This window comes from Mirounga leonina, unplaced genomic scaffold, assembly GCF_011800145.1.
Source record: "Mirounga leonina isolate KUSES-001 unplaced genomic scaffold, KU_Mleo_1.0 Mir_177, whole genome shotgun sequence".
Classification (NCBI taxonomy): Eukaryota; Metazoa; Chordata; class Mammalia; order Carnivora; family Phocidae; genus Mirounga; species Mirounga leonina.
Genome location: NW_023270459.1, coordinates 2,140,950 through 2,159,949, shown reverse-complemented (window position 1 = coordinate 2,159,949; position 19,000 = coordinate 2,140,950). Strand labels below are relative to the sequence as shown.

Below are 19,000 nucleotides of genomic sequence, written 5' to 3'. Positions count from 1 at the left end.
AGAGGAACTCCCCTAGGGGAGAGGTGTTTTGGGCAGAGAGAATAGCTTGTACAGAGGCCCCGAGATGGTGCGCGGCTGAAGCATGTTGGAGGAACCTGGTATGGGCCCTGATTGGGGCTGTGGGGGCCGGGTCAGCAGGCCTGTCATACTAGGCCTGGTGATAAGAGATTTGGACTTTCTTCCCGCGGCCCCTGGGAACCACGGAAGGGTTTTAAGGAGAGCAGTGACACTGTTCGGTTCAGTTTGGTTTTTTAACTCCTGCGTGTACTCTCAAGGCTTGGTGTCCTGATTCCTTCCCCTAGGACAGTTTGTACCACCTGCTGCAAGCCAGGGTCACGGGCAGCTGCTCCAGCCCTCCCCCCACACGCAGCACCTTGAAGCGCGCTGTCCTCCGGCCACTCAGTGTGCGAGGGTAAAAGGAGCTTTATCTAAGGAGAGGGTGCCCTGGTTCCAGACTCACGGCTCCCGGGGAAAGCAGCGGCTTGCCAGCCCAGGCCAGGCCACGGGGAGGCCTGCAGCCCAGGTCCCAGCAGCCCCGCCTCTGCCTCGGAAAGTCTCTGGGCCTTGCTTCCTCTTCGAGAAGGGCCCGAGTGCACTCCCCACGATTACCTCGTTTCCCCCCAGACCTGGAGCTGCCAACAGCACCCTCCCTCCCCGGGTCCCTGTTTCTTTTATAAGATGCCAACCAGTATGTTCTCTCGGTTCCCTCTTCTGGGCCAGGCCCGGGAGAGGGGCAGGACAGGATAGGGAGGGGAGTTTCCAAATTACCTTTGTCTTCTCGGGCCCCAGCACAGGAAATAGCTCTTTTTGTGGGCCAGTTCCTTGAGGAGGCCCTCTGCCAGTGCCCCCCGCCCTGCAGTGCGGGCCCAGGTGAGTCTGCCAGCACCCCCTCCAGCCTGGGAATGATGTCAGATTCCTGGGGTGCGGAGAGACCCGGGTACCCCGAGCAGCCACTCTGCTGGAGGGGCCTCTGCCGGTGGCTCGGTAAGTGGAGGCCCTTGCTGTCCCTTGCTCTGCTGTGCCCGTGGCTGCCTGTTCCCAGAGGAGGGTTCGGGCCCCAGGGGGAGGGCAGCCTCCCTCCAGAGCACTTGGGTGCCTTGCGCCTTAGGAAATCCACAAGGCTTGCAACTGTGGCTCCTTAGCTGTGCCACCCACGTAGCTGAGAGACTCTTACAGAGACTCTGAAACAGATGGGCTCCCCATCCAGGCCTGGTCCTTGCTCTGAAGTGTGTTCTGGGTATTGTTGACTCCTTTAATGCTCCCAACAGCCCTAGGAGGTAGATACTGCCGGTTTTATAGATGAGGACACTGAGGCACAGATAAGCAGCTCACTTACCGAGCCATACAGCTAGGAAGTGGCAGAGCAGGACTCAAACCCAGGCCGTGTGGGTGACTGACTGCCCACCCGCCCTGCTAACACCTGCACATACTCTCCTTATTGCATCACTGTTGATTTTCTCTGCAGCACTTACCATAATCAATTTGTTGACTTGTTTGTTGCCTGCCTACACCGTTTAGCATGTATGATCCTGTGGTGATACGGATTACGTGATACAAAGTACGCGTCTTGTTCGTTACTGTAAACCCAGAATAGTATCTAGGATAGTACCTGGCACACGGGAGCTGCTCGGTCAGTCTGGGTTGAATGAATGAACCAAAGTTGCCAGTGAAAAGGATGTTGAGAAACTGGATCTCTCGTACTCTGCTGGTGGGAATATCAAATGGTACAGCCACTTGCCAACCCAGATTGTTGATTTTTTTTTTTTTTTTTTGAGAGGGAGAGCGAGTGAGAGAGAAAGAGAGCGAGAGCGCACGAGCAGAGGGAGAGGGAGAAGCAGAATCCCCATTGAGCAGGGAGCCCGACGCAGGGCAGATTGACAATTTATTAAAAATTAAATATGGGGGGGCACCTGGGGGGTTCAGTTGGTTAAGCATCTGCCTTCGGCTCAGGTCATGATCCCGGGGTCCTGGGATCGAGCCCATCTGGCTCCCTGCTCAGCGGGGTGTCTGCTTCTCCCTCTCCCTCTGCTGCTCCCCCTGCTCTTCTCTCTCTCCCTCTCTCTCTGTCAAATAAATAAAGAAAATCTTTAAAAATAAATAAATAAATATGCAGCTGTTCTGTGACACAGCCGTTGCATTCTTGGGCATTTATCTATCCCAGAGAAATAGACTAATGTTCACACAAAAACCTGCACACAGTTGTTCACGGCAGCTGGAAACTGGAAACAGCCTAGATGTCCTTCAGCTGATGAATGGTTAAACCAACTCTAGTACATCCATACTGTGATATCCTACTCAGCAGCCAAAGGGAACAAACTATTGATAACATGCATCAGTGTAGATGAACCCGAGGAAAAAAGTCAGTCCCAAGTGGCTGCATACAGTAACCATTATACAGACGCCATCTAGAACTTTCATAGCTAGAGAGGAGAAGTCAATGCCTGGCCTTCAAGCTTCGAAGGACAGGCTGACTCTCTTGGTAGGGGCAACTGGTGACTTTAGGTTGAAGCCAGTTCTCATGGACCATTCTGAAGATCCCAAGGCCCTGAAGAATTATGCTACATAAATGGAATAACAAAGCCTGGATGACAGCACATCTGTTTACAACATGGTCTGCAGAATATTTTAAGCCCACTGCTGAGACCTACTGCTCAGAAAGAAAAGATTCCTTTCAAAATATTACTGCTCACGGACATGCACCTCGTCACGCAAGAGCTCTGATGGAGATGGACAATGAAATTTATGTTTTCATGCCTGCTGACACAACATCCATTCTGCAGCCCATGGATCAAGGAGTCATTGTGACTTTCAAGTCTTACTATTTAAGAAATATATCTTGTTGGGGCGCCTGGGTGGCTCAGTCAGATGAGTGTCTGACTCTTGGTTTCTGAGGGGTTCAGGACTGCAGTAGCAGAAGTCACTGCAGATGTGGTGGAAACAGCAAGAGAACTCGAATTGGAAGTGGAGCCTGAGCATGGGACTGAGTTGCTGCCATCTCATGATCAAGCTTTAATGGATGAGGAGCTGCTTCTCATGGATGAGGAAAGGAAGCGGTTTCTTGAGATGGAGTCTACTCCAGGTGAAGATGCTGTGAAGATGGTTGAAATGACGAGAGGATTTAGAATATGACATAGACTTAGTTGATGAGGCAGCAGCAGGCTTTGAGAGGATTGACTTTATTTTTTTAAAAGATTTTATTTATTTGAGAGAGAGAGAATGAGAGCGAGCGAGCACATGAGAGGGGGGAGGGTCAGAGGGAGAAGCAGGCTCCCCGCCGAGCAGGGAGCCCGATGCGGGACTCGATCCCGGGACTCCAGGATCATGACCTGAGCCAAAGGCAGTCGCTTAACCAACTGAGCCACCCAGGCGCCCGAGGACTGACTTTTTTTAAAGCACTTCTCCTGGGGGTAAAATGCCATGAAACAGCATCACATGCTAACGGTAATCATTCGTGAAAGGAAGAGTCAATCGATGTGGCAAACTTCATTGTTGTCTTTTTTTAAAATTACCACAGCCCCCCCAGCCTTCAGCAAACACCACCTCGATCAGTCTGCAGCTACCGACATCGAGGCAAGACCCTCCACCAGGAAAAAGATTGCGACTCGCTAAAAGCTCAGACATGATGGCCAGCATTTTTTAGCAATAAACTATTTTTAAATTAGGATAGGCACTTTGGGGGTTTTTTAGACATAATGCTCTTGCACACTTAAAAGAGTACAGTACCGTCTAAACATGACTTTTATGTGCACTGGGAAATTCATTTGACTCACTTTCTTGAAATAATCACTGTATTATGGGCTTGGACCTGAACCCAGAGTCTCTGTGAGGTATGCCTGAATATGGCATCTCGCAGTGTCTTACAAGTATATGTGAGTCTTCAGTTTCCTCTATAAAAATTTCTGTTTCAAACAAGTTGCCAATCAGAGGAAGGGGGAGTGGAGGGTGGCTCTGGTCAGAGAGGAGTGGAGAGGTTATCCATTTCTCCCGAGGTCAGCCTCGGAAGGGGTTCAGGTAGGGGAGGGACCTGGCCACGTTGGCATTTCTGAATGAACCTGGCTGCCGTAGGAGAGACTGGGGTTAGGGTGAGGCTTTTAGGGGGGTGGCAGCCCAGCGCCCAGGGAGAGGAGCTGGGGCAACTCCCGGATCCTAACTTGCTGGTGCTTCTCCTGTGTTTGGCCGCACAAGTCTGGAAAGGGGCTTTGTGTGCAAGGAAGGTGTCCTGGCTCCAGCCTCGTCGTTCGTGGGGGGAAAATGGCTTGATAATCACCCGTACGCCACCATGAGTCCCTCAGAACACATTTTACTCCGTTAATATGTGTCATTGACCAGCCCCCAAGTCTTGTTTGGGGTGTGGATTACACAGGTGTAGACAGGTGTCAAAATTCATTACCTGTGCATTCAGAACAGGTACATTTATGTGCTTATACTTCAGTAATTAAGTATCTTCCATCAAATCATAACGATAATAAAACAGCTCATATTTATTGAGCCTTTACTCTGTGCCAGGCTCCATGCTAAGCACTTTCCAAGTGTCAGTCCATTTGATCGGCACGACAGGTCTGTGAGATGGGTACTTCTGTGGGTATTTTATAGATGGGGCAATGCTGGTGAAACCTCTGGTCCGTGGTCACAGGGCTGCCTCGTGGCAGAGCAGTGATGGGCGCCCAGCACAGGCTGACTGCGGAGCTCAGGTTCCTCTGAGTTCCCAATCGTTTTGCCGGGGCCTTTCCCTTGATCCTGATGGACCGATGATACACTGCAGCCGGTGCGGTCTCCTTGCTGAGGGCCTCGGACCACGTGCTAGTTCAGAGAGCCCCGCTGTCGTCAGATCTTGGGGGAGCCCAGATCCAGAAGTCCGACCTTTGATTCAGGAACAGAGCCACTGCAGGAGAGCCCGGGCTGGGCTTTCTTGTCCGCTCTCATCCACATCTCCAGCCAGCTGGGGATTAACCCCCTGCTGTTATCAGGAGAAACAGAACATAGGATGCTTACTGCAGTCGGCTCTTGTGATGGATGAGGGCAACAAAGTAACCCGCGGTGGGAGGTTCCTGAGCCCTTGCGCACAAAGGACAGCGCAACTGGCTGTTTCTGTGGCGTCACGTGTGGGGCGGTCTGGGCGGGCAGGGGACATGCAACTTGAGACCTGTAAATAATCTCCTTATGTCAGGGTGTCTCTGAAGCCCCCCTTTCCCTCTTGCAGAGAGGATTCCGTGATAAGTCAGAAAATGGCTGCCTAGTTTGTGGGTCCCTGTTAGGATGCTCTTAGTCCCAAGTAACAAAACCTTGACATCATTTGGCCAAATGGCAAAGAAATTTAACGTGTCTTAGATGTCCATCAGGCGGTGGCCGTCAGGTGGGGTAGGATCAGCAGCTCAAATGTCTGTCATTAAGGACTCAGCTTCTCAGAGTTAGCTTCATTCTAGTATGGAGAGATACAGATCTAGATATATAGATATAGATAGATGTATGCCTTTTGTCCCAGGATGGCTGCCAGTGACAGGGCCACTTGCTTTCTTGACCGATGATACACTGCAGCCCGTGGGGTCTCCTTGCTGAGGGCCTCTGCTACACCCTGGAGGGCGCGTGGGCCAGAGCCGCCTCCTGAAAAACACCCCGGCCATTCCTGGGGGAAGAGAGATACCTGTCTTCTGCCTCTAGGAGAGAGGGGGGGAGAAAAAGCCCATCCCTCATGGGTTATAAATACTTCCTTTAGTCTACGATCGATCCCGCTTAGGTCATGTCCCCCCCCTCTCCAGGCCAATCAGGTCACCTGAGGAATGCCACACCTTGATTGCCTATGACCAGTTGGGGTCCCTTATCCAGGAGAAAAAGGAATGGGTACGGAGCAGACAGCCAGATGCCTGCCACAGCTGGAAAGGGCCTCCAAATTCAGTCCCTGACCCAGGCTCACTAAGTTAAAAAGCTGTGTCAGGCCCAACAGATGCTGGCATTTGAGAACACAGAAATCTGGTTTTCTTTTGAAGGAGTAGAGTGATCTGTGTCTAGTTTCTGCCTTCTGCCTGTTCGTCCACCCAGACAAGTAGAGTTGGTCTCCCATAGACCACTTGTCTGTTGGCAGAAACAGCATGCGTTGCCTCCTTTCTCTAGGTTTTTCTTACTTTTTCCTTCATTCTCTGTCCGTCCCTTCCTTCCCCCACTTTGAGGTGTGTGTGGTGTGTCTAGAGCTATGTACGTATCCCTGCAAAATATACACTGAGATTTAAATAAGAGCTTCCAGAAGTGGTTTAAGGCTCCGTATCTCAGTCTGTTTCTTCTGGTTTTCCCCAAACAACAGGTTTTGAGATTGACCAGGTCGCTCTGTGAGTTCCCGTGTGTTGTGTCTGCCCGCTGGACAGCTGAACGTGATGTGTTACCTGTCACTCCTCACGTTTCCAGTCCCCGGTGTGGCACCCGGGTCACCCCCAGCTCCACACCACCACAGACGGCACTCTGTGAACATCCGCATACCTATGTCCTTCTGAGTCCCTGGGGTTTACATCCAGGGGTCATGTTAAGGCAGAAAACAGGTATCTCTCTTCCCCCAGGAATGGCCAGGGTGTTCTTCATGAGGCGGCTCTGGCCCACACGCCCTCCAGGGTGTAGCAGGGTCCAGCTTTCCCCGTTGATTTGTCACCATTTGCTTTTATTCTGCTTCCTAATTTGTGCCAAGCCAGTGAAGTTGGGGTCTCAGATTGCTAGTCTGGCTGAGGGCTACTTCCTGCCTCCTCCTGCACCTGTTACCCGGACTCAGGCCTCCCTCGGCACGAGTGGCCCATCAAGAGATGAAATCAGGCGGGAAGGGCACGGTCGGTCATCAGGGCCACACCCTGGAGCCGGCTGGCCTAGGTTCACATCCTGACCCTGCCATCTAACTTGGCAAGTTGCTCAACCTCTCTGAGCCTGAGTTTCCTTAAATAGAAAATGGGAACAACAATAGTATCTATATCTTAAGATTTTTTTTTTAACTTTTTTTTTTTTTAAAGATTTTATTTATTTGACAGAGAGAGTCACAGTGAGAGAGGGAACACAAGCAGGGGGTAGTGGGAGAGGGAGAAGCAGGCTTCCCGCTGAGCAGGGAGCCCAATGTGAGGCTCCATCCCAGGACCCCGGGACCATGACCTGAGCCAAAGGCAGACGCTTAACGACTGAGCCACCCAGGCGCCCCCCCTATCTTAAGATATTTTGAGGATTTAATGAGATAATACATATAAAGCATTGTGGACAGTATCTAGCATATGTGTGATATGAAAATATCAGCAGTTACTATCACTATCATCATTATTGAGGGTTGTAAGGTGTCTGAACATTCGAATATTTTACCTTCTCTTTTCTTTTAATTCACTGCAAATTGTCCGCCTGTGGAGGCATTTCTGGCTTCTCTCTGCCGGCTTTTTAGGAAGCATGAGAGAGACTATAGTGAAACTTGTAAAAAGACAAATTGGGCCTGGATATACTCCTCTCTCCCACATTTGGGTGGGTGGCATATACTCATTTGCATGTATGTGGTTTTATTTTTAATTTTCTAAAATACGCTATGTGAATTTTTAAAAACGTCAACATTATAAAAGTATGTAAGGTAAACATTGGAATCTTGCTCCTCCTTTCCCTGTACCCCCCTCCAATCTCACTTCTTGGAGATAACAATCATTGTAAACAGTTCACAGTGTCGCTGCCATTTAAGGGTCCTATTAAGGGTGCGGACCCTGGAGCCAAGTGACCTGCGCCTGTGTCTTGGTTCCGGCACTGACTGGCTGTGTGACCTAGCGCATTAGCTCGCTGTCGCCTTCATAACAAAGCGTTATCATAGCCTGGCTGGTTTAAATAACGGAAATTCATTTTCTCCAGTTCTGAGATTTCCAGTCTAAGACCAAAGTGCTAGCAGGGTTGGTTTCCTCTGAGGCCCCCCTCCCTGGCTTGTAGGCATCTGCCCAACTGCACTTGTTCCTCTGCAGGCACATGGGGCCCACTGTCTCTCTGTGTCCTAAGTTCTCCTTACCAGGACACTGGTCAGATCGGATTAGGACACACCCTAATGGTTTCCTTTTAATTTACCTCATTAAAGGCCTTAATCGCCAAACTCAGTCACATTCCAAGGCACTGGGGTTGGGACTTCAACATCTGACTTTGACATCCTGTGCCTCACTTACCTCCTCTGTAGAATGGAGACAGTAACTGTATCTAGCTCAGTGCACTTAATGAGTGTATGATATATAACGTGCATGTAAAGTGCAGTGTTATATTCGTGTCTGCCCTTCTCTTGATGTTGGAGTCGCTGGGTCCACGGATGTGCATGGTTTTAATTTAATAACTGACAAATTGCCTTCAAAGAAGGTTCTGCTAGTTAGTACCCCCACCCACAGGACAAGGACCAGTTTTTTCTTGCCTCTTGGTTTTTGTTTTAATAATGGAAAAATTTCAAACATTTCCAGAGGTAGAAAGAAGAGCATACAGAGCCCGCAGGTACAGGCTTGTCACCTGAGCCTGTCGTTCCTGGCACATGGCCAAGCACGCTTCATCCATCCCCCTGCCTTTGGATTATTTTGAAGTAGTTCTCCAACATCGGATCGTTTTGTTCGGGAGGGGTTTAAACACCACTCTCACAATGCGCCTGTGCCTTATGGAAGAGAGGAGGCTTTTTCCATAAAATAACCCTTGATTCGTGTGGTGCTTTCCACTTTCCAGGTGCATCTTCTCCCTTTGTTCTCAGATGCCCCTAAAAGGCAAGTGAGACAGGTGTATCTGTCAGGAAAACAGCATCTAGGTATTTCTGGGTATTTTAGGCAGAGGGAATTCGACATAGAGAATTTGGTTAAATGAGTAATAGAGGAACAGGGGAACCAAACAGGGACAGGGAGGCAGTCCTGAGACTAGACCCAGAGCTGGAGGAACACAAGGGGGCGGTGGTATTACTGGAGCCCAGGGCAGTGGGGGTGGAGGGTGAGAGGGAGAAGCACCTCCATTGGCTGAACTTAACCAGGAATCCTGGGAAATGTAGACCCCTGTGATTCAGAGCAGGGCCGGAGGTGGACAGGCAATGGATCAATCAGGGAAATTGATACCCATTTTATAGATGAGGAAACCAGAGCATCTAAGTGGCCTGGTCAGGGGTGCTTTGCTTGGTGACAAGCACCATCCGGGAGCCTGGACTCCCTTGGTCTCCCGGGAAACCTGAGGCAGCTCCTCCGGCATCGCCAGCCAGCTGCTAGTCACTGCTGCCTGGGACGGGCCTCCCTTGGGAGGCTCAAGGCCATTTGCCCATGGTTACAATTTCTTCCCTTGCCAGAGGGAGCCTCTCCAAGCTCCCCCCACCCTAGGTTCAGATAAGACACTCCCTTTTGTTCCTGTCAGAGGACTGGGTTGTGCGGTGACCTGAGAAAAGCCTTCCTGAGGACTCTGTGCCTACAAGCAGAGCTGCACCCTCCTGGAGCTGCTACCTTTGTGAAGGTGGGGGGAGCCTAGGGACCACGGGCCGTGCCAGATAGGCAGACGAGGGAGTTAAACAACAGTGCGGGAGTGAAATAAAAGAGTAGGCGGTCGGGGCGCCTGGGTGGCTCAGCCGTTAAGCGGCTGCCTTCGGCTCAGGTCATGATCCCAGGGTCCTGGGATCGAGCCCCGCATCAGGCTCCCTGCTCGGCGGGGAGCCTGCTTCTCCCTCTGCCACTCCCCCTGCTTGTGTTCCCTCTCTCGCTGTGTCTTTCTCTGTCAAGTAAATAAATAAAATCTTTAAAAAAAAAAATTATACATCAAATGTTAAATGTATAGGGGCGCCTGGGTGGCTCAGTCGGTTAAGCGTCTGCCTTCAGCTCAGGTCATGATCCCGGGGTCCTGGGATCGAGCCCCACATCGGGCTCCCGGCTCCGCGAGGAGCCTGCTTCTCCCTCTCCCACTCCCTCTGCTTGTGTTCCCTCTCTCTCTGTCTCTCTCTCTGTCAAATAAATAAATAAAATCTTAAAAAAAAAAAAAAAAAAGAGTAGGCGGTCAGTCCTCAAGAGAGCCCCCAGTCAGAGATGATGAGGATTGCTAACAGTAACTGGGCCCTTCTCGTAAAGCAGTCCTGTTTCAGGGACTTCACACTTCACGTAGATTGACCTCCCTAATTCTCACAGTAATCCTGTGAGGTCAGTACGACTAGTAGTCTTAGAGGAGAGAAAGAGAGTTCGGTACCTTGCCCAAGGTCACTTGCCCAAGGTCATGCAAGCTAACATTCCTGGCGATCACCTATGCTGGGCTCTGCTCTAGAGCTTTACATATTAACTCATTTTTAAAAAAGATTGTATTCGTGGGGCGCCTGGGTGGCTCAGTCGTTAAGCATCTGCCTTCGGCTCAGGTCATGATCCCAGGATCCTGGGATCGAGTCCCACATCGGGCTCCCTGTTCGGCGGGGAGTCTGCTTCTCCCTCTGACCCTCCTCCCTCCCATGCTCTCTGTCTCTCATTCTCTCTCTCTCAAATAAATAAATAAAATCTTTAAAGAAAAAAAGTGGAAAAAAAAAAAGATTCTATTTGTTTATTTTTAGAGAGAACACGAACAGGGAGAGGCAGAGAGAAAAATTTGAAGTAGACTCTGCCGCTGAGCGTGGAACCTCACACGGGGCTTGATCTCATGATCCTGAGATCATGACCTGAGCCCAAATCAAGAGTGGGACGCTCAACTGACTGAGCCACCCAGACACCCCTACAAATTAACTCATTTAATGTTCATGTCAACCCTGTGAGGGAGGCGCTTCTGTTATTTCCATTGTACAGGTGAGGTAACTGAGGCACAGGGAGGTTGAGTGACTGGCCAAGGTCACATGGTAGAACTGCGATTCAGACTCAGACAACCCGCGTTCTGACTCCACGCTCTTAGCTGCCACACCGCACCGAGTCAAGGATGAGAATTACCATTTGCTTGCAGGGTGCTTTGTCCTGTACTTTTTCAGATTTTGTCTCCTTAAAGGAGAGACAGATCATGGTAGCCATTTGACGGGCAAGGAGACGACCAGGGTGAAAGAGGCGGAGGGCAGATAGCAGCCGCGCACGTCCCCAGCATCACAGCAGATCCTGTCTAAGTGCTGCACACAGGGCTTATCAAAGTGCCCTCCCAAACCCTGTGAGGTAAATACTCACAGAGGAGGGACCTGAAGCCGCCTTGTTCAGAGCTGGGAGCTATGCCTCGGTACTCGGGTCCTGTGCTGTCAACGACCCTCTGCGGATCTCCAGGGAAGTCAGTCAGGATCATTCACGGGACGTTGACTGTGTGCTGAGCACTGTGCTGGTGCTGAGAAAACAGTGAACAAAACTGGCATCGATAGTCATCCTGCCTCGTGGCTATGACAGGATGTGACAGCTGGAGCCACAGCAACCATCTTGCAACCATGAGGAGAAGCTAAAAATGATTTCAGAAGCACACACTTGGGCTTCTGACATGTGGAGCTGTTGAAGCATCCCAGAACTGCTGAGTATCTATTACTTATATTCCAGGCTGAGATACAAAGTATTTAGAAACCAGTATGGCACAGGCAACAGGCAATTATAAGGGATGGCAGCTGGTGAACACTGCCAAACGTTTCTGCTCTTTTATCAGGAAGCCCCTCCCTGCCCCCCCCTTCTAGCAGATTTCTCAGCTCTCAGCTAGAAAAATTAATGTCTGGTTTTTTCAACATCAATATTGGCAGGTAAGCACAGGAGAATAGGTTTGGAATGTTACGGGGAGGCCAGTGAGAATGTTTGCTCTGGCTTAGGAAGTGAGCTTCGCCTTCCGCTCAGGCCTGGCCCCAGGTGTTTTTCTTCATGCCATGGACATTGGTGCATTTACTCATGCAACAAGATGGGAGAGCCAAGAGGTTAGAAGCATGGACTCTATAGACTTAGCCAGCAGGATTGGAACCCAGCTTTGCCATTTACCAGCAATGTGACCTTGGGCTTCAGTTTTCTGGTATATAAAATGGAGATGGTAATAGTACCTCTCAAAGGATTGTCGTGCGGAGCGAATGGGTTAATATGCATAAAGCTCATAGAACAATGCCAGGCGCATTGTAGACCCATATAAATGTCAGGCAGTGTGATCATTCATTCTCCCATTCACCGGATGCCGACGAGCATCTCTTCTAGGTGCCTGCTCCCCCAGGGAGGCAGGAGAGGGCAGGGGTGATGCCTGCTCCCAGGAGCTGGTCTTGCGGAGGGCAGATGCGTGTACGCGCAGCACCCAACAGGAATGCCAGGTAGGATAGGCCAGACAGGGAGGGCCCCAAGGGCTTCCCAGGGGCGGGGGGCAGTACCAGATGGGGGGGGGGGGGTCAGGGAAGGCATCACTCAGGAGGCAGCTTGGGAAGCAGGCCTCAGGAAGAGGAAGGGTTAATGTGCAAAGTGCAAGGCAGTTACTCCTGGCAGAACCCAAGGCTGAGGCCAGGAGGCAGGGATGCCGCGCGTGGTTGGGAATTAGTTGGGAGTCCTGGGGGTTTTTGGCCTGTGAGTTACAGATAGTTTGCATAGAGAAATCATCTTTGAACCCAAGTTTAAAAAATAAAAAGATCATCTAGAGTTGGCAAAACCATTTGGTCATGGGGAAAGGTCTTTGGAAGAGGAGATCCACAGCCTCCATTTTGGTAATAATGGAATCAATTATTGGGCACTTAACTGGACACCAGGCCCTGTGCTTTATATTTATTCCTCGGTGAACCCTCCCAGCCTCCTGTTAAGTTAAGGGTGGCATTCCTGTTTTCTAGAAGAGTCACTCGACCTTCCCATGCGTTCAGTCATTGCCCCTTTAGTGTGTGTGTGTTGAGCACCTGCTACCAGCCCAGTGCTGTTCTGTGTGGTGGGGAGTGAGTAGAGAGTCCACATTTTATGGAGCTCATGCTTCTGGTGTGGAGGATGGACAAGCCAACTCTTAAATGGAGAAGTGAGGGGCGCCTGGGTGGCTCAGTTGGTTGGGTGACTGCCTTCGGCTCAGGTCACGATCCTGGAGTCCCGTGTCGGGCTCCCTGCTCGGCGGGGAGTCTGCTTCTCCCTCGGACCCTCCCCCCTCTCATGTGCTCTCTTTCTCATTCTCTCTCTCTCAAATAAATAAATAAAATCTTAAAAAAAAAAAAAATGGAGAAGTGAATTGAAGCCAAGCTTTCTCCAAAGCCAGTACTCTTGACTGAGATTCAAGATGCTGCTGTGAAGTGGTTGGGGATACAGACTCACATCCAGCCTCATCTCCTCCTGGCTCTGTAACCTTGGGCTAATGACCTCCCCTCACAGAGCTTCAGTTTCCTTATATGTAAAATGAGGATCCGGGTAGGACCTCTACCAGTCAAGATTGTGGTCTGCTACATGTAACAGGAAGCCAGCAAGCAGTAGCTTAAATAAGGCAAGGTTTTTCTCTGGCACATAGGAAGGGAAGGGAGTATGGGTAGACTGGGGCAGGGCCACTGGCTGGGAGAGTGGGCTCCCCTGACTCCTTGCCCCCGCCGTCCTCAACATGTGGCTTGCAGCCTCTGATCACAAGATGGTTACCTCACCTCCAGGTATGGTGTCCACATTCCAGGAAGGAGAAAAATGGAAGGCATGTGCTGGCTGAGCTTAGTCCTTTCTACTGGAAAGCAGTAGTTTCACCAGAAGACCTCCCGCCCACCCCCAGCCGACTTCCACTTAACCTCTCACTGATGAGAATGGGACACAGAGTTAGCCCTAGCTGCAAGGGAACCTGGGAGAGGGAGCTTTTTTTTTTTTTGGTAAGATATTATTTATTTATTTGACAGAGAGAGACACAGCGAGAGCGGGAACACAAGCAGGGGGAATGGGAGAGGGAGAAGCAGGCGTCCCGCGGAGCAGGGAGCCCGACGTGGGGCTCGATCCCAGGACCCTGAGATCATGACCTGAGCTGAAGGCAGTCGCTTAACCAACTGAGCCACCCAGGCGCCCAGATTTTATTTATTTATTTGACAGAGAGAGACACAGTGAGAGCCGGAACACAAGCAGGGGGAGTGGGAGAGGGAGAAGCAGGCTCCCCGCTGAGCAGGGAGCCCGACGCGGGGCTCGATCCCAGGACCCTGAGATCATGACCTGAGCCGAAGGCAGACGCTTAACGACTGAGCCACCCAGGCGCCCTAAGGAGCGGGCTGTTCGGATGGGCATCCTGCTGCTACAAACGAATTCAGACTTCTCTCAGGGAAGGAGGGTGGGCTTGGATTTGAACAACACTGGAGGCTCCGCCGTGCAACCACGAGTATGAGGCCCTTGGCACCTGGAGCAGCCCCCCGGTGGGGAGCGTGACATAGTCTCCCACTGAGGTCCTGAGTTCTTGTCGTGGAGAAAGGACACCGCCCTGTGTTCCGTCTCCTCATCTGCCCGTCAGGAGTGAGGTTCCTTGCCTTCGTGCCTCCTGAGCAGCACCTGTGAGTCTATGAAACCCTGGATGGGAAGGACTGCAAGGTACATCCTGCCCTGTAGGAGGGCTGGGGCTGGCTTTTGTTTGGAAAGTTGTCTCTTTTTCTTAAAGCTGAGCCCAGCCCCGGCACCTGATGGTCGGGCCAAACATAGTGACCTGAGATGGCTCATTTATTCGTATCTCCGTCCCACTCGGGTCTGAGGAGCGTTGGGGCGAGAGCAGGAGTGACAACCGCATTTCTGTGACCGGATCTGGCACAGCACCCTGTACCCACCTGGTATCCAGCTTCTTAGGACTAAAGGCCGTGGAGCTCCGCTTCATGTGAGGAAACGGCCAGATCCTCTCTAGTCTGTCCCCTTCTCTGTGCCAGTGCTGTCCCTGTTCGGGGCCATGCCCCCCCCCCCCCCCCCCCCCCCCCCCCCCCCAAGGGATGGCTACCCAGCCTCCTCATGGGACTCTGCTGCTTGGTGGGTTCATTACCTATGGGGCATTCGGGTGGGGTCACTGCCTCCAAACACACTGGAGCCTTTGCACCTACTGCCTCTGTCCCCCTCCACCTGCCACCACCCCTTTCGTGAAGCCTTCCTTGACCCCCACTGTGCAGCACCCTGTTCTTCCTTTTATCCTTTTACCCTTTATCCTCTCCTCGGCTAGCTTTGTGCTGACGCGTGTACTTGGTAAAGGCACTCACTCAATTCATGCGTGTCTCCCTTCTCCGGCCAAAGGGCAGAGAAGGGCCTACCTCGTTCCCTGCTTTCTTACATAGCTGGTTCCCAGGAAATATGCGTCTAGTGAATTGGAAATCAGCTACATGAATGGAAACTTCCTGCTTTGTCTCCCTGGTTTTGAAAACCCATTCGTTAAAGGTAATTTGGGAGACTACAGGAAGGTAGAAAGAGCACATTTTCAAAAATCACTGGTAGTCCCAGCACCAAGAATTAACCCCAACTGACATTTTTGAGCATTTTTTTTCAGTCTTTTTTCTATGACTGCATCTGCACATGTATAACGTCCTAAGGTTGAACAGTGAGACGTGCAGTAATCTATTTAGCCATTCTCCTGTTGTCAGACATTGGGTTTGGTTCTCTCTTTTTGCTTTATAACCAATGCTATAAATGTTTTTCTTCATTCCCATTGTTTCTTTGGGATCAATTCCCAGAAGTAGCATTACAGGCTCAGAGGTTAAGAACATTTTTAAAAGCTATTGCCAGATTGCCTCTAAAAAGGTTCCATCAACTGTGAACATTAAAAAAAAAAAAAGAAAGGAAGGTTGTCCTTGGGGTGCCTGGGTGGCTCAGTCGTTAAGCGTCTGCCTTCGGCTCAGGTCATGATCCCAGGGTCCTGGGATCGAGCCCCGCATCGGGCTCCCTGCTCCACGGGAAGCCTGCTTCTCCAACTCTCCCACTCCCCCTGCTTGTGTTCCCTCTCTCGCTGTATCTCTCTCTGTCAAATAAATAAATAATCTTTTTTTTAAAAAAAGAAAGTTGTCCTAGGAATGAGTGGCTGATTTCCTGGTGTCCTGGGCTCCTGGAGAGCCATTGTTTTAGGGTCCTGAGGGCCCAGTGCCCCCTTCCAGCCCTTCTGCCTTGGTCTTAGTCCCCCGGGCAGGGGATGTTTGATTACGGTGTTGTGCAAACAGAGCTGCAGGCTTTCGCCATCTGCCAGCTGGTCCTCAGGCTGACAAGAGGCTTTGCACCTCATAGTCAAGGGTCAGGACTAGAGTCTTTCTAGAGCTCACTGTGGGATCCCTGCAGGGGCAGAGCTAGGATGCGAGCTAGCATGGCCCCGAGCCCCTCTGCCCTGTAAGGCCTCCTCCGGGCGGGTGCGGGTCCTTGCCCCTCTGTCCCCCAGCCGCCATGTGGTGAGCTGTCCCAGAACTGCTGCTGTGAGTGTAGCCCCCGCTCTGGCCACCTCCCCTGGGGCCAGGAGGAAGTGCACAGTCCCCCAGCGTGCCCAGGATGTTTGTGTTTGGCTGGCCCGGTGAAGTGGCTCTGCCGCTTCTGGGAAGTGGAAACCTTTCTTACAGGAGAGAAAGTGAATTTTGAGCCAGGGGAGTGACAGAGACTGGGGTGGCTCTGCGTGTGTGTACGAACACACACAGGTCTTCAAGGAGGGGCTTCCCTGTTTCTTAGCCATTTTATTTATTTGCTTGAGAGAGAGCTGGCGGGGGTGGGGGAGGGATGGAGAGGCAGAGGGAGAGAATCTCAAACAGACTCTGCACTCAGCACGGAGCCCGTGATCCTGAGATCGTGACTTGAGCCGAAAGCAAAAGTCAGACGCTTAACCTACTGAGCCACCCAGGCGCCCCTCAAAGAGGGTCTTATCTGTTTTTTTAAATTACACATGGAATACAAGAGTACAAGTTCATTGTTTAAAATGAACGGATACAATGCAAAAGACTTTAAAAGACTTTAAAACTTTGTTATTGTGAAATACAACCCTTGCACCAAGAAGTATGTAAAATGTAAATACACAGTCCAGTGAACAATGATAAAGCAAGCGCTCATGTAACCCCCACATCAAGAGAGAGAATCTTGCCAGTACCCCAGAACCCTCTATGTACCCCTGCCATCTGAACCCTCTCTTTCTCCACCAGACTTCCGTGGTCACCATTTCTTGCTTTTTTTTTTTTTTTTAAGATTTTATTTATTTATTTGACAGAGAGAGACACAGCGAGAGAGGGAACACAAGCAGGGGGAGTGGGAGAGGGAGAAGTAGAGTCCCCGCTGAGCAGGGAGCCCGATGCGGGGCTCGATCCCAGGACCCTGGGATCATGACCTGAGCCGAAGGCAGATGCTTAACGACTGAGCCACCCAGGCGCCCCTCAAGTCAGTGTTTTACTTGGTAAACATGTCTGAGACCATGCATCCCTGGCTGCTAAGCACCATGGCGGACAGGGCTAGAAAGGTAACAGCTTTATTTTGAGCAGGGGGCAAAGACAAGGCAGCACTTTACAGCTACATTGTAACTAGATCCTGTATCCATTTCTTGCTTTTTGAAGGTTTGTTCGCCTAGGAGAGTAACCCTAAGTAAGTAACATGGTTTCATTCTGCCTGTTTTTTTGTTTTTTTTTTTATTTGAGAGAGAGAGTGAGAGAGAGAAAGAGCACAAGAGGGGGAGCGGGAGAGGGAGAAGCAGGCTCCCGCCGAGCAGGGAGCCCGATGCGGGACTCAATCCCGGGACTCCAGGATCATGACCTGAGCCGAAGGCAGTCGCTTAACCAACTGAGCCACCCAGGCGCCCAATACTAATTTTTTTAATTGTAAGAGAGAGTATGCCGTTCTTCTGAACTACTTCTGAATACATTCTTGGGAGTTTCTGAGTTTATTCTCTGATTAAACCAGCCAATTTCCTTGTAAGATTCCACTTCAGGGTGGGGGTGAGACTGGACAAGACCGGCGTAAATCCTTCCTGGAATATGAGAAATTAGGGGCCCGAACATTGCCACACGTGCCAGTGGTTCTTTTACTCAGCAGACAGTTTGGGATCTGCCTCCTACATTTTTTTTTAGAATAATCTTGGCCAATTCCTTAGCCTCTCTCCCTGTAGATGCTGGGAACTTGGAATATGGAAGAGAGTTAGGAGGGACCAGGCAGAGGCTGCCTGGCCTAGGACACATCCTCAGTGGTGAGTTAACATGGGACTGTGTCTCAGGGGCCAGAAATAAGCAGAGCTATGTCCGTCTGTGTGTGCACATGTGTGAGAGAGAGACACACCCAGAGGGACACGCATAGGTGTGAACAGGGACGTAGAAACATGGGATAGCGATGCAGAGAGATGGGGTCGAGATGGAAATAGGGACAGGGACACACAAACAGGAGACCAGTTGGCTGCTTAACTGGTGGTTTGGCTGGCTGGCTAGGTGGTTGGTAAACTGGATGATTGGTTGGTTAGTTGGTTTTCTGGTTGGCTGGCTAGTTGGTTATCTGGCCAAGTGGCTGACTGGTTCATTTGATTTTTCTTTTGTTTTCTTTCCTTCCTTCCTTCCTCCCTCCCTCCCTTCCCTTTTTTTTTTTTTTTTTTTCAATCAATGGACTCAGCAAAGACTTATGGGGAACTCCCCTGATCTCAGCACTGCTTTGGACCTGGGGAAGGAGTGGTGAACAGTGGGTGCGGGCATTGGGTGTCTGACCACTGCTCCCCGCCCCTCCCCCCACGAGGGAGCTGTGAGTGCAGCTGTGGAGTGGTTCTCGTTGTTATTTTTCAAATCTGAGTAAGGATGTACGCGTGCTTCTTCGGTGCCCTTACCGTGGGGAGTGGTGTCTTAGGGGGTCTTCTCGGGCTCCTCTAGCAGTGCGACAAGGGGCCACTGCGGTCTGCTCTGGTCTGTGCTGGGGCCAGGATTTTATTCCAGGATCCCAGCATGAGCCTGATTTCTGTCTTAAATCACCAAGGGATGGAGACCAGGTATTTATTGAAGCCCATCGTGTTCACAGCTCTATCCTAGCTTTTTATTTATTTATTTATTTATTTATTTATTATATTTATTTATTTGAGAGAAAGAGAGCGAGTGAGAGAGCGCACAAGCAGGGTGAAGAGCAGAGGGAGAAGCAGACACCCCCCCCCCGCCCCCGAGCAGGGAGCCCAATGTGGGACTAGATCCCAGGACCCTGGGATCATGACCTGAGCTGAAGGCAGACGCTTA

The 19,000-nt window shown here is 50.9% G+C and overlaps 1 protein-coding gene and 1 non-coding gene across 4 annotated transcripts in view; one reads left to right on the top strand and one right to left on the bottom strand.

Moving 5' to 3' along the window:
* SIPA1L3 (signal induced proliferation associated 1 like 3) overlaps window positions 1-19,000 on the top strand; it is a 227,363-nt gene that overhangs the window by 98,772 nt on the left and 109,591 nt on the right. The window lies entirely within an intron of this gene.
* LOC118022930 lies at window positions 17,206-17,336 on the bottom strand. The gene has a single exon (XR_004682603.1). It is a non-coding gene; the product is annotated as a small nucleolar RNA SNORA63 (small nucleolar RNA).